Below are 14,805 nucleotides of genomic sequence, written 5' to 3'. Positions count from 1 at the left end.
ACCCTAAAGTGTACGTTACTGTGGATAACAGTAAAATCGTTTGAGATTTCAGGAAGCGGACAAGGAAGATTCCGCCTATATTACCAACAAGAGTAGCGAAAACATAGAATGATGTCATCATCGCACCCGACACTTTGGTCCATTTTAAATACTGAACACAAAACACTGTTATAAAATTGCCAATAGTTTGACCGATTACACTAAACATTGCTGAAAATATCCCTATATTGCCTAACTGTAGTCCTTTGAGTACTATATGAAGATTTCCAAAATACTCACGCTTAACATTTTCCAAATTTTGAACGATGCCGCTTTTTGATTTCAAAAATAAAATGACATATGGAACTGCTGTTAATAGAGTTAACGTGGCTGAAATAGAATAGGCAACATACAGTCTAGAACCAGGGTTTTCTGGAAATTTCCCCTCTCTTACAGTTTCATTGTAACCAAGGATACCGTAGGTAGAAAGATCATTCACTCCATCTGCAGTTTGATTGTTCAACAGCGTCATATTAGGTTTACTTGGCAAATCTGTCAGTAGAAACGGTGCAGTCGCCATTGGAGCAACAATACCAGATATGGCAAAAACAGCGTACATTATCTGGATATAGGAGCGCCCTCGAAGTGTCGATCCCCAAACTGACACTGCTTTTGACGTCAGTGCTGAATAAGAAAGGAAACATTTTTCAACGATGCTGCATAGATGGAAACAGCATTATAAATTATGATTAATTTGACGCATGTCTCAGCATTTTAAAAGAATTATGACTTCTGAATGGATCACGTACACGTACTTCGAGAAAATGTTTGAAACCCTGGTACAAACAGAGGAGTAATCACTTAAATAAGTGTCCTTCTCGCATCAAACATTGAATGCTCAATCACTGCTTGTTTGATTACGACTTAATAAGGATGAGTGAGAAACGGGGTTTTATCGGAAAGATGAATGTTACAGGAAGCCTCGTCGGGTTTTGTGTGCATTGTACAGTATGTACTACTGTGATCTACATGTTTTATTATAATTACCTATGTATTAATTAAATAAAAGCTCGCGAAAACGTCTAGAAACAAACCATGCGAAAATATATAAATGCTGGAACATCATCGCCATTAAACGCAAAATGTTGATGGATACAGGTACATGTACAAATTCACGCAGTTGTAGGTAACTTTGAATTGTCCATGTGTCTTGATGTCTCCATCATCATCAAACAATTATCGTAGGAGTTTTGCGTTGAAAATCAGATTCTGGGCATGTATTAGTAACACTGTCCTATACTCAAAGTTATGAGTGTATTATGGCAAAATATATACTTACTGATATTCATAACTCCTTCAAACAGACCATTTAAGGCGTGTACCGCAATCATCAGTTGGTAATATGTACACCACGGAATAGCGGCCAGAATAAATCCATTTACTGTTATAGAAACTGCAAATATGAGGTAGTGGTTCTTCTTTGTATATAAATAACCTTCCAGTGTTGATCCAATAAGACGACCGAAGAAATATGACGTCACGAACAATGATCCCATCTCCAAATCTACTCCAGATATTATCATTAGATCTAAAAATGCAGGTCCTATCTGGGATTTTGACCACCCCTTCATGGAAAAAGAAAACATAATATTATAATTATGACCCGCAAAAAGACCGGGTTATAAATTTAATTTACCAATACATGTTTGATCGGAAATAATACAGCAAAATATTTAACTATACAGTCTAAATATACCAATACGGCTGCTTACCGACTACAGCTGTCTACATAACAATACATTAACTAAAAAAGAGGAGTAAGTGAGGTTAAGCTGCCCCATTTATATTAAAATGTATCGTGCAATGAACGACATTCTTACCAGGATAAAGTATACCATGGACAAATACACACTGTGTAGGAGCTTGAATCGCGTTGTCTTGTTAAATCGAACTTCACAGAAAAAGGACTGTCCATCTGTTTTTGTTTCATAATCGGAATGGACAGTAGAGATTACATCAGGATTCCCTGAAGAGGTACTTCTTCATATCTCTGACACTCAGCATCAGCTGTATCCTGTATTTGCATTGTCTGAGTAACAGACGTTTAGGTCAATTGTAAAATTTTGTTCATACATTCATTTTCTATTATGTTTTGCACAGTATTAAAATGAAAAAATACCAAACAAGAATTAACTCTTAAGCCAAACTAAAACCCATAGTGTGTTGCTTTACCATTTATATATTAGACAGAATGTCCAAAGTCGAACGCCAAAGCTCTGTAGTGTAAATCTTCTTCACGATGATAGTACAAAATTTGACAATAAATAATCTATTTTTAGATAATTAAAATGTATGTTAACCGTGCTATAGTGAATTTCATCTACAACGTCATGGCTTAGCCTCCATTCTATAGGGGTCCTATTAATGATAGCATACGGTCATCAACATGCCCGTAAATGTCTTATGCCACGTACCTGTAGAGGTGAATGTAATAAATACCCAAAGCTCATCTAGTTACCTTATTTGGAACATAGTTGTATATCCTGCCTCAGGTGATTATATCGACAGTTTCATCATTCTTTTTTCATTTTATTTTTCATTCTTTATTAACCAAAAGCCCTTAGGCTTATAGGTACATATACATATACAAATAGACAGGAGAGTGACATCACAGTATACATAAATCACCGATCAATAATGTGTATATAACAATATTTATTTAACAATTACAGTTATGAAACATCACAATACATTAACCTATAATTAACGCCTCTTAAAAGCCAAATACAAATATGTACCTTAATTGGATAGCTCTCTAACATTATTTATGCTAAGTAGCTGTATTTATTTAAAAATGGACGGTTTTCTATAATAGTATTGTTTGATCAATCGCTATAAAATGGACAATTAAAATTAAATGGAAATCGTCTTCTATATCTCTCAAATTACATTTGGTACAAATTCTGTATCTGCGTACGATGTGATGATGTCTTTCAATGTCAATATTTAATTTATGAGACGATTTCCTAAGTTTTGTTATCATTTGTTTGTATTTAGAGCAATACGTTTCTACATTTAGACAGTGGTTTCTTAAAGATGAAAATAATGAAAATAAAGATCTTTTCCCTTGTTCTGCAATATGTTTCTGTGTTTTAAAAGCTTTCCATTATAATTAAACAACATCACTAAGTACTTGAAACTATCAACAATTTATACAGCATGGTTATTATATATCCAGGATTCATTACTTCTTATATTGCCCCAGTTTCTAAAAAAGACAATTTTAGTTTTATCATCATTGACCTCCAAATCCTGGGATGAGTCTAACATACTTTGGAAACGTTGAGTGTTTTCAAACAAAACCATATCATCAGCATACATTAACAGGAAAAGATTATAAGCATTTGTAAATCAATACTAGGACAGGTATCGTTATTGAAATTAGTTTCAAATCATTAACATACAAGAAAAGGAGTACATGTGATAAAATTTCCCCTTGTAAGAGACCGGATTTGTTAAGGAATCAGTCGCTCAGCTGGGAGTTAAATTTCACGCATGATTTTACATTTTCATACAAAGAAAACATCATTTTAAAAAGAATCCTCGAATTCCATATATAATCAATTTACTCCACAATTTTCCCCTGTCAATGAAATCAAATGCTTTTCGAAAATCTACGAAACAACAATAAAATCTGTCCTTATTTTTTAGTTTCTTATTAATGAGGGTTTGTAAAACAAATATGGCGTCCGTCATATTTCCTTCATGTTGCTTATAAATACTTCCTTTTCAATTTATACTCTATTTGTTTATAATTACGTTTGGCAGTACTCGCTAATCTGGTATATCTTATATACAGTGTATCTTAATTAGTGACGACGGATTTGATTGGACACGGAACCCATACATGGTAGAGAAAACCCTTACGCTTGAGAAGGTTCTTATTTTACTTCCACTCTCTTGTCCTGGCTTTGTGGTGTCTGATGTCTTCTCTTCCTCTGTATCGACTAAGAGGTCAGATGTTTAGCTCGAGGATTTACGCTGTAGTTCATTCCTTTATGTCAAACAAACACTAACACTAACACGTTGTGTTAATTGAACAGCTATATTGCTTTAGAAATCTGTGAGGAAACAACCATTGATAACATATAGAAGTTTTAAAGATTTTAACATTGGAAATTTGCACACAGACCTACAGAATGCAGCATTAGAAGCAACTGTAAAACACACAGATGACAACACAGCATACAACCATTTCAGTAATACACTAACAGAAATAAGAAACAAACACGCCCCAATAAAACAACGAAAAGCCAGATTAAACCAAGCACCCTTCATGAAAAAATAAATCAGACAAGAAATCTATCACAGGAAGATGCTTCACAACAAGTTCCTCTCAAACCGCACCAAACACAACTGGGGAAAATATAGAACAGAGAGAAACAAAGTCACTAAACTCAGAAAACAATCAATAAAACACTACTTTATAGACAGATGCACAGGGGGGCAAAACAACCAGAACTTCTGGAAAACAATCAAACCATTCATAACAAACAAAGGCTGCCAAAACCAAGTAGACATTATATTAGAAGAACAGGGTAGAATAGTTAACAAACAAAACGAAGTAGCCGACATCTTTAATAACTTTTTCGTAAATGTGGCACAGAATATTGGATCAAACAGCCGCCCCATAAATGATGAACACCCTAGCCTATATATAATCACCAAAAACAGACAACAAGATAAACACTTCACATTTCAACCTGTAGACGAAGATATCATAAACGAAACATTTCAAGAATATAATCCCTAGAAAGGCAACAGGACACGACAATATTTCACCCAAACTATTACGACTAGCACAACCCAGCATTATCAAACCAGTCACCACACTTGTAAATCTCTCTATCACTTAATCAACATTTCCAGACGCACTAAAAACAGCACAAGTCAGACCAATACACAAAAAGAACAGCACCCTTGAGAAAGGAAATTACAGACCGGTAAGTATACTCCCGGCACTTTCCGAAGTCTTTGAGAGATCCATACACTCCCAACTCAGTGACTTCTTTGATGGTGGTTTTTATCCCTACCTCTCTGCATTCAAAGCTGGATACGGATGTCAGACAGCATTATTGCGAGTCAATGAGGATTGGAAAATGTCACTTGACCAGAACAAGTATGTAGGCTGCATACTTGTGTGTAACCCATGTAACCCTGTACCCCATGTGTACTAGGTTCACTGCACTAACACATCATCTTTCACGTGCCTAACATTGTCATTCTTACATAAGTAAATACATGTCAGTATGTACGTGCGTGCGTATGATTGGTTGAATGAGGTGGGTTGTATAAACGGAATGCACGGGCAGACCGGAGTCCTGTCACGTCCAAACCCAACTCTCTCCAGCCATTCCTCTCCAGGACTCGTAGGAGTCAAACATCCATCCGTATCAGCCCTGGTAAGTCTGTCTGTAATGTTTACATTGTCATTGTACGTTTGTAATTTACCGTCTTGTATGCTCGCGGCTTTGTATTCATGTCGATGTATGTAAGTTCAGGTCAATGTGTTATCAAATGTATTTATTGTATTTGTTTGTTAATATTCGTGTTTTTCCTGCCTCACAACCTCCTTCTTCTAAAACTTCAAAATTATGGACTTTCTATTTCGGCTTCAGACCTATTGTCAAATTACCTCAAAAACAGAAAACAAAATGTCAAATTAGGAAATTAGGAAAGAACTTTTCAGGAACTATACAAAGGAGTCCCTCAGGGATCAATTTTAGGGTTAGGGCCCAATTCTGTTAAAAATATTATAAACGACATTTTCCACTTCATACAGCACTGTAAATTTAACAACTACGCTGATGACAATACTATTAGTAAAGCACACACTTCACACAAAAAATGGGAAAAAATTCCAAGAAAGGGCTCTAAAATGTATTTTCGGTGAACACGAAAATACATATGAAATGTACTAGCCCGTTCAAAATTACCATCACTCAAAATCAGACGACTCAGAAATTTTGCAACACAAGTATTTAAAATCACAAATCAACAAACACCAACATACCTACATGCCCTAATCAACATTACAGAAAAATCAAACACATTCAGATATCACAACACAGCAGATATAACACATGTTAGGACTACAAAGAATGGTAAACACTCATTTCGATCTGAAGCACCTAAATTTGGAATGCCCTACCAGACCACTTCAGAACAACTACACTATCACAATTTAAGACATTAATAACCAGCTGGTATGGGCCAAAATGCAAACGCAACACATGCAGACAAAACGCATAGGCTCACAATACAGTGTTATACAACATGTTTTTAGCTAAAGCTTACCTCTACTTATGTCACCTCTCTATTAGATAGTGCTCATCTTTTAATATGTTTGCTAAATATTTATTGTACAACTTTGCATGTCTTTTATGTGTCGGTTTTAATAGCTCATTAGAGCTAATGTTGTATTGTTTTTGAACATACCGACGTTAAATAAAACTTTTGATTTGATTTGATTTACAACCACCAAGTAAGCGAGTGCTTACCTTGCTATACAGTGTCATACTTACGATTTAGGGAGTTCTAATTTTGTCTCCGATTTCTTTTCATGCCACCTGATGTCTTGCTTTATATCTCATCTGTAGCAACTTAGAGGGCAGATGTTTAGCTTGAGGATTTACACTGTAGTTAATCTTTTGTATGTCAAATAACAGTTACAAAAGCAGGTTGTGATAATTGAACAACTGTATTTCCTCCTAACAACCAGGTGAGCAAGGCCTTACCTTGCTATACAGTCATACGTCATGTACGTAGATACTGTGTCGGTATATAAATAGGTTACACGAGTGATACTACAAAAAATTAAGTCTTGTAGGTAACCCAGCTATTTCACACAAGATAACACTCTTCTAAAGTAACATATTGTAAGTTGTCCATGTTATTTGCACTTAATTCTGTTGACTCCTCCTTATCGTTTGTAAATGTGTGGGACTTGTGTCTATTGAGGATCTTCAAAAAGTCATTCTAATAAAGTATTACCTTTAAGAAGCATCTCAAGAAGCGACTAGACGCTTACAGCGGTGCCACCTGCAATGAACCAAAATTACTTTTGCTAAAATATTATGCTTCAGGTGAATCCTTTCTCAAACAGGTCATTATCGTCATCCAGTTTACCTTTTCTACCATAGGTACTAGTATGAACTGATTGTGTTGGTTCAAAACTACAAAATAGCAAGAGGCCCAAGAGGGCCTGTATCGCTCAGTCATAGCAAAATATTCTCATTAAATATTATATTGCACTAAAATTATTCCCCTCGCAAACTTTGTTGGCTCCATCTGTTGAAACTACCAGCAAAATATTATTATAAGATTCTATGCTTTTTTATTCTTCTTCAGAAGTTGCTTGACATATTTTTTCCTGTGACCTCGTAAGTAGGTCAATGTCATTTTCCTTCTCAAATTCGTTAGCTCTATTCCAAAAAGCTACCAGCCAAATCTAATGATTCCATTTCTTTTAATTCTTAAGAACAAATCCTTTAAAATGTTGTTGACCTATGTGACCTCTAAAGTAGGTTGAGGTCATTTTCATTCGCAAACTTTGGTGTGCTCTATCCCAGGAAGTCACCAGCCAAATTCTATAAAATTTATCAGAAGTAGTTTGAACCGTTTGTCATATTTGAACGCTGTGACCTTCAAAGTAAGATCAAGTTCATTTTCATTCTCAAACTTTGTTGGGCTCTTTCCTAGGAAGCTTCAAGTTAAATAATAAGGTTCTATACCTTCCAGTTCTTCAGAAGAAGTCGTTTGAAGTGTTTGACATATCTGCCTCATGTGACCTTAATGGAAGGTCAAGGTCATTTTCATTCTTAAACTTTGCTGGGCTCTTTCTCATGAAGTCACCAGCCAAATATTTAGGTTTTATAACTCTCAGTTCTTCAGAAGAAGTCGTTTAAGCATTAGACATATCTGACTCCTGTGACCTTGAAAGTAAGTCAAGGTCATTTTCGTTTTCAAACTTTGTCAGGCTCTCTCCCAGGAAGCCACCAGCCAAATATAAATATTCTATACCTTTCAGTTCTTCAAAAGAAGTTGTTCTAAGCGTTAGACATATCTGACTCCTGTGACCTTGAAAGTAGGTCAAGGTCATTTTCATTCTCAAACTTTGTTGGGCTCTTTCCCAAGAAGCTACAAGCCAAATATTAAGGTTCTCTACCTTCCAGTTCTTCAGAAGAAGTCGTTTGAAGTGTTTGACACATTTGACCACTGTGACATTGAAAGTAGGTCAAGGTCATTTTAGTTCTCGAACTTTGTCGGGCTCCTACCAACAAAGCTTTCAGCCAAATATCATGACTCTAGTCCTGTCCATTCTTCAGAAGCAGTTGTTTAAAGGAAAAGTTGTCGGACGACGGACGCCGCACCATGACATAAGCCCACTTGCCATTCGGGCAGGTGAGCTAAAAACGGTTTAGTGTTACAGAAAATTTAGGTGAGTATGTTTTATTGGTAACAAAATACAATAATATTAACAGTTGCTTAAAAAGCACTTCTGGCATTTAACTACTTCTAAACCAGAGTTTTCATTGTAATTCAAGGGAAAATATATCAATTTGATATTGCAAAATATTTTAGTCGGTCAACGTCATTCATATGAACAAACTTGGTATCCCTTTATCCCAGCATGCTACAGGCCATATATCATAACCCTATGTCTGTTGGTTATTGAGAAAACGTTGTTCAAAGATTTTAACAAAATTGACCCCTGTGACCTTGAAAGTCGGTCAAGGTCAATTTTATTCGCAAACTTTGTTTGGCTAATTCAAAGGAAGCCACCGGTTAAATACAATGTCACTAGGCATTTCAGTATTTCAGAAGAAGTTGTTTGAAGGTTTTGAGATATTTGACCTCTATGACCTTTTAAGTACGTCAAGGTCATTTGTATTCGCAATCTTTGTTTGGCTTTTACCAAGGAAGCTACCAGGTAATTTTCATATCTCTAGGCTTTTCTGTATTTCAGAAGAGAAGTTGTTTGAAAATTCTGCCATATTTCACCCCTGTGACTTTGAAAGTAGGTCAAGGCCATTTTTATTCGCAAACTTTGTTCGGCTTATTCCATGGAAGCTACCTACCAATTGTCATGTCTCTAAACCTTTCGGTATTTCAGAAGAAGTTGTTTGAAGGTTTTTAAATATTTGACCCCTGTGAGCTTGAAGGTAGGTCAAGGTCATTCATATGAACAAACTTGGTACCCCTTTATCCCAGCATGCTATTGGCCATATATCTTCACCCTATGTCTGTTTGTTATTGAGAAAAAGTTGTTCAAAGATTCTAACACATTTGATCCCTGTGACCTTGAAAGTCGGTCAAGGTCATTTTTATTCGCAAACTTTGTTTGGCTAATTCCAAGGAAGCCACCAGTTAAATACAATGTCAATAGGCATTTCAGTATTTCAGAAGAAGTTGTTTGAAGGTTTTGAGATATTTGACCTTTATGACCTTTTAAGTACGTCAAGGTCATTTGTATTCGCAATCTTTGTTTGGCTTTTACCAAGGAAGCTACCAGGTAATTCTCATATCTCTAGGCTTTTCTGTATTTCAGAAGATAGGTTGTTTGAAAATTCTGACATATTTCACCCGTGACTTTGAAAGTAGGTCAAGGCCATTTTTATTCGCAAACTTTGTTCGGCTTATTCCATGGAAGCTACCTACAAATTGTCATGTCTCTAAACCTTTCGGTATTTCAGAAGAAATTGTTTTAAGGTTTTTACATATTTGACCCATGTGACCTTGAAAGTAGGTCAAATTCTGTTTTTTTCGCAAACTTTGTCAGGCTCCATATAAGGAAGCTACTAGCCAAATATCATGACTCTATGCCTTCTGGTTCTTCAGAAGAAGTCGTTTAAAGGAAAGTTGACGGACGCAGGACAGACGCCGAACGCCGCACCATGGCATACGTTCAGCTGCCCTTCGGGCAGGTGAGCTAAAAATGTTTTTCATTGGAACTATTCTTCACAATTATAACTTGTATCCTCTTCATCTTGATACATTTTAAATATTTGCCATTTTGGTAAAAACAACAAGGCATTAACATATTCCAAAATCTTGAAACCATTTATTCGACAGTAACATTAAAAATCAACATAAATAAAACAGATTAAAACAAACAACAAAACAACAGTCATGCAAATCAAATATACAAAGCACAGACAACATTGAGAGACAATGACATAGAGATTCTGTGATGTGGATAAAACCTACTAAATAGCCTACTAAATAGTGCAACTTTAACCCTGTGATGTGGATAAACCCTACTAAATAGCCTACTAAATAGTGCAACTTTAACTCTACGATGTGGATAAAACCTACTAAATAGCCAACTAACTAGTGCAACTTTAACCCTGTGATGTGGATAAAACCCACTAAATAGCCTACTAAATAGTGCAACTTTAACTCTACGATGTGGATAAAACCTACTAAATAGCCAACTAAATAGTGCAACTTTAACCCTGTGATGTGGATAAAACCTGCTAAATAGCCTACTAAATAGTGCAACTTTAACTCTACGATGTGGATAAAACCTACTAAATAGCCTACCAAATAGAGCAACTTTAACACTGATGTGGATAAAACCTACTAAATAGCCTACCAAATAGTGCAACTTTAAAACTGATGTGGATAAAACCTACTAAATAGCCTACTAAATAGTGCCACTTTAACCCTGTGATGTGGATAAAACCTACTAAATAGAGCAACTTTAACACTGTGATGTGGATAAAACCTACTAAATAGCCTACCAAATAGTGCAACTTTAACACTGATGTGGATAAAACCTACTAAATAGCCTACTAAATAGTGCAACTTTAACCCTGAAGCCTTCACCACACATACCTAACATTTAGACTTTATCCCAAATCTAATAAGGTTCAGATCCCAACACCTAGTACATTTGGCCTTCATGTTCTACTGATTTTTAAGCAGTATAATAAATGCACTTTGGCCTTCATGATAGTTTCTTTTAGTAGTCTCATTAAGTACTGTTAACTAAAGCAACATTATTACGTTTTCTTTGTTATGAAGTACTCATTAGCAAGGCAATCGTAATGCATTTTAATGTACCTAAAAATTATATCTCCTTGTGTTGCAAGCTGTACCAAAGCTATGTTCAATCTATGCCTGGATTCAGGACAGGAGTTTAAAAATTATGATTTACCTGAATTTTAATGTTAGCAGCAAATACTTGCTTTAACTACCATATGTAAGCTTTTAGTTAAACAAAGGACCTGAATGAAATTTCTAATGTGCAAAATCTGTTAAACAAACAAAATTTGCTTCTAGACAGCTACTTTTAATGGGCTCACCAAGTACATTTTTTTTATTTTTTCATTATTCTGGTAAAAATGTTTGAATATAAATTATTCAAACACTTATGGAGATATCTTCGATATTCAAAAATCTTCCATATTCAAAAAAACAAAGGTAAGGCTTTCAGATTCTTCAAAATACATGATTTACATACAATTCACCACATTTGATAACAAATTCACAATATGATATTGATCATACCATTACACAGACAGAACTTTTGTCATACTTTGTCAACATACATAATTTCATTTAATTATGATTTTTCAAACATGAGGTTTTACCTAAAATACACATGGACAACAGTCAATGCATTATAATAATACTTTCATTTTACCCCGTATCATTCATGTCTCTCACACTCAGACCATGTTACAGATAATGACCATATAAATGGTATCTAATGTTGTCGATAAATATTACATAGTGAAACAGATACGACTGTTCATGACCATCTAATTAATAATGAGGACACCTCTGAGGGAGTTCACAAGCAAAATGATAGCAAGACAAATAAGCTATGGCAATTAATGACATTATGAACCTAATGTAGCTAGGACAGACAACGATACCGAGTATCTGATATTGTCTATACACATACCATGTTTTAACAGTACTAAGCCTATGTCAGGTAATAAGCCCATCCTACTTTCCTCACTGCCCATGCAGAGGGTAACAGCCTGGTTGTAGGCCGACCCACTTTTCTTGGAGAAGTGGAGTTTGAAAATTCTTGTCCATTTATCATGCCAACACACTTTACTTCCCATAAATACAGGGGCTATGAACCCCTACAGTTCTGAACTGACACAGCATTTAACACCTATAAGTGACCACAACCTCAAACGCCTGTAGCTAGGTGGCTAGCAACATCTGACCTTTCTAGTTAGAACGTTTACTTAGAACTACAGGACATTGATTTATTTTATTTTATTTGTTGATTTGCAACATATTTGAAGCTTTCTAAATTACCTCTTATCAATGAGATAAACTACACTACAGAAATACAATATACTCTGACAGAAATACAATATACTCCAACAGAAATACAATATAATCTGACAGAAATACATTACACACTAACAGAAATACATTACACTCTAACAGAAATACATTACACACTAACAGAAATACATCACACTCTAACAGAGAAAGTACACTACAGTGTGCCCTTACTGATGTCAAGCCCAAGTACAATGTAGGCAGGACTTGTGACTTCCATGAAAAGACTTGTGTATTCAATTTCTGCGAGATGCTTTTTCATTTGATAGTTTTAATGTTGGTTGGACATCAGCCAGAGGAGATGTAAGAAGAGGTTGAGATGTGAGCACTGTCCATGGCAAGAAACGCCCTACTCATTGTTAAAGATCTCACACTACATACAGTGTAACATACTGATAGGCTAACAGTCACAACCTCACAAAACTGACAGAAATGTAACACCACAAACGTATCAGGCAGTGGTCACCACAAACCTGACAGAAATGTAACACCACAAACGTATCAGGTCACCCCCTCTAGTACCAAGTACTGATCATAATAATGAACTAATTAACAAGATTATTTCATTTATATAATACAGACTTGAATGCTTTGCATACTTATCCAGTTATCACTCTGGCAATCATTTACAACAACTTCAGAACAACACAATGTTGAGACATGTAACTATATTACTTAACAGCAAAACCTTGTTAATATCTTTAGGAACAGTCAATAAAATAAACAGTAAAACACTCACTAAATTTACAGAACTAGAACTACAAGCATTGAGAGATCAAATAATAAACCCTTCAGCACTTCAGAAATCTGAACAAATGAAAATATCCATTCTCAACACTCTTCAAAACTTTCCCTATGGTCCAACCTCGCACTATGGTCCAGCTTACTCATCCTCTTATGTTACTGATAGTAGTTATCATGAAAAAAATGCTGTTCATCCTTACACTATTCATGACATACTGATATACAGGTGATAATAATGCAAAATTCTGATGGATGTCTAAATTCAGTACCGTATAGCAGGTTATTTACCGGGACATACAATGTTCGCGATACTGACCCAAAATTAGAAAATTAAATTTACATAGATTATAATTTTGCTATCTAGACATTTGAAGGAACTAAATTTAGCATCGTTTTAGCACAGAGACGGGACACTCGGCATGTAAAGTATCAAATAATCGAATGATTAGGCTTTATGATAGCATACAATTTAGTGAGCAACAAAAAGTACATTTAAGTGTATTTTGTTAAATAAATCATCACCAAATCTATTAAATGTGTGATATAATCTATTTTCACACATCATTACTATTTATCTATATGACTCGTCATATATAACCACGTGCACGCTTCTTTATGACAACATTATCGTTATGAAGTTAATTATTGCAGCTCATTTTTACACTTGTCTTTATGCAAACATGCTTCTGACCCACCAAATTGGGATAATATCCTACTATACATCAGTATATGGCATAAAGGACGTATAAATGTATTTACATTTCATAGGAAATATGTGGGTTTGATGTCACAGCCAAACTCAGTCAGATCTACAATCACTCTTAATATAATTGCATAGATACAGTTCATCTCCATCCTTTGGTGAAAATATTGCTTGTTTGTATTAGCATGTATATTTAATATCAATATACAGGTTTGAACAGAGTTATCTCTAAACATTTTCTTAATATAATTGCATAAATGTGATTCAGACATTCTTTGAGCTATAATATTAAGAGTTCCCTTGTGTTGTATTCAGACAACTCCCTAAAGCTATATTAAAGCAAATTCCAAAAGCTGTAAACCATGTGCCAAGAGCTACATTGTCAGAGAACTCCCTAAACCTTTCAGAGAACATCTAAGAGCCATATTTACGAATTTCTTCAGAGCTATATTCAGAGAACTCCCCAGATCTATATTCAGAGAACTCCCCAGAGCTATATTCAGAGAACTCCCCAGAGCTGTATTCAGAGGACTCCCCAGAGCTATATTCAGGCAACTCTCGAGTCATTTTTATGGACTTCCTAATGGAATTCCCCAGAGCTTATATTATGGGGACTCCTCGTTGCTGTAATCAGGGAACTTCCCCGAAGGGAATCTCCTACAGCTATATTTAGGGAATCTCCTACAGCTATATTTAGGAATCTCCTACAGCTATATTTAGGAATCTCCTACAGCTATATTTAGGAATCTCCTACAGCTATATTTAGGTAATCACCTACAGCTATTTATTTAGGGAATCTCCTACAGCAATATTTAGGAATCTCCTACAGCTATATTTAGGAATCTACTATATTTGGAAAATTCCTTCAATTTTTATTCAGGGAACTCACATAAATAAATTCATGGAACTTTTATCATTTATCACTAATACCAACAACATTCTCTCATTCAATGTGTTTGCTCTTACTCTTATACTGCAAGCCCCCCTCCCCTTCCCTCCCCCTCCCG

At 35.3% G+C, this 14,805-nt stretch overlaps 1 long non-coding RNA gene across 1 annotated transcript; it reads right to left on the bottom strand.

Moving 5' to 3' along the window:
* Positions 1 to 10,088: 10,088 nt before the first annotated feature.
* On the bottom strand, positions 10,089 to 14,778 carry LOC110450879. Its single transcript, XR_002463015.1, has 2 exons — positions 10,673 to 14,778; positions 10,089 to 10,514 (listed from the first exon to the last, which is right to left on the bottom strand). It is a non-coding gene; the product is annotated as an uncharacterized LOC110450879 (long non-coding RNA).
* Positions 14,779 to 14,805: the final 27 nt, after the last annotated feature.

The sequence above is a fragment of the Mizuhopecten yessoensis genome, unplaced genomic scaffold (genome assembly GCF_002113885.1).
Source record: "Mizuhopecten yessoensis strain PY_sf001 unplaced genomic scaffold, ASM211388v2 scaffold5525, whole genome shotgun sequence".
NCBI lineage: Eukaryota > Metazoa > Mollusca > Bivalvia > Pectinida > Pectinidae > Mizuhopecten > Mizuhopecten yessoensis.
Note: the sequence above shows the minus strand (reverse complement) of the source record. Positions and strands in the feature narration are given on the sequence as shown.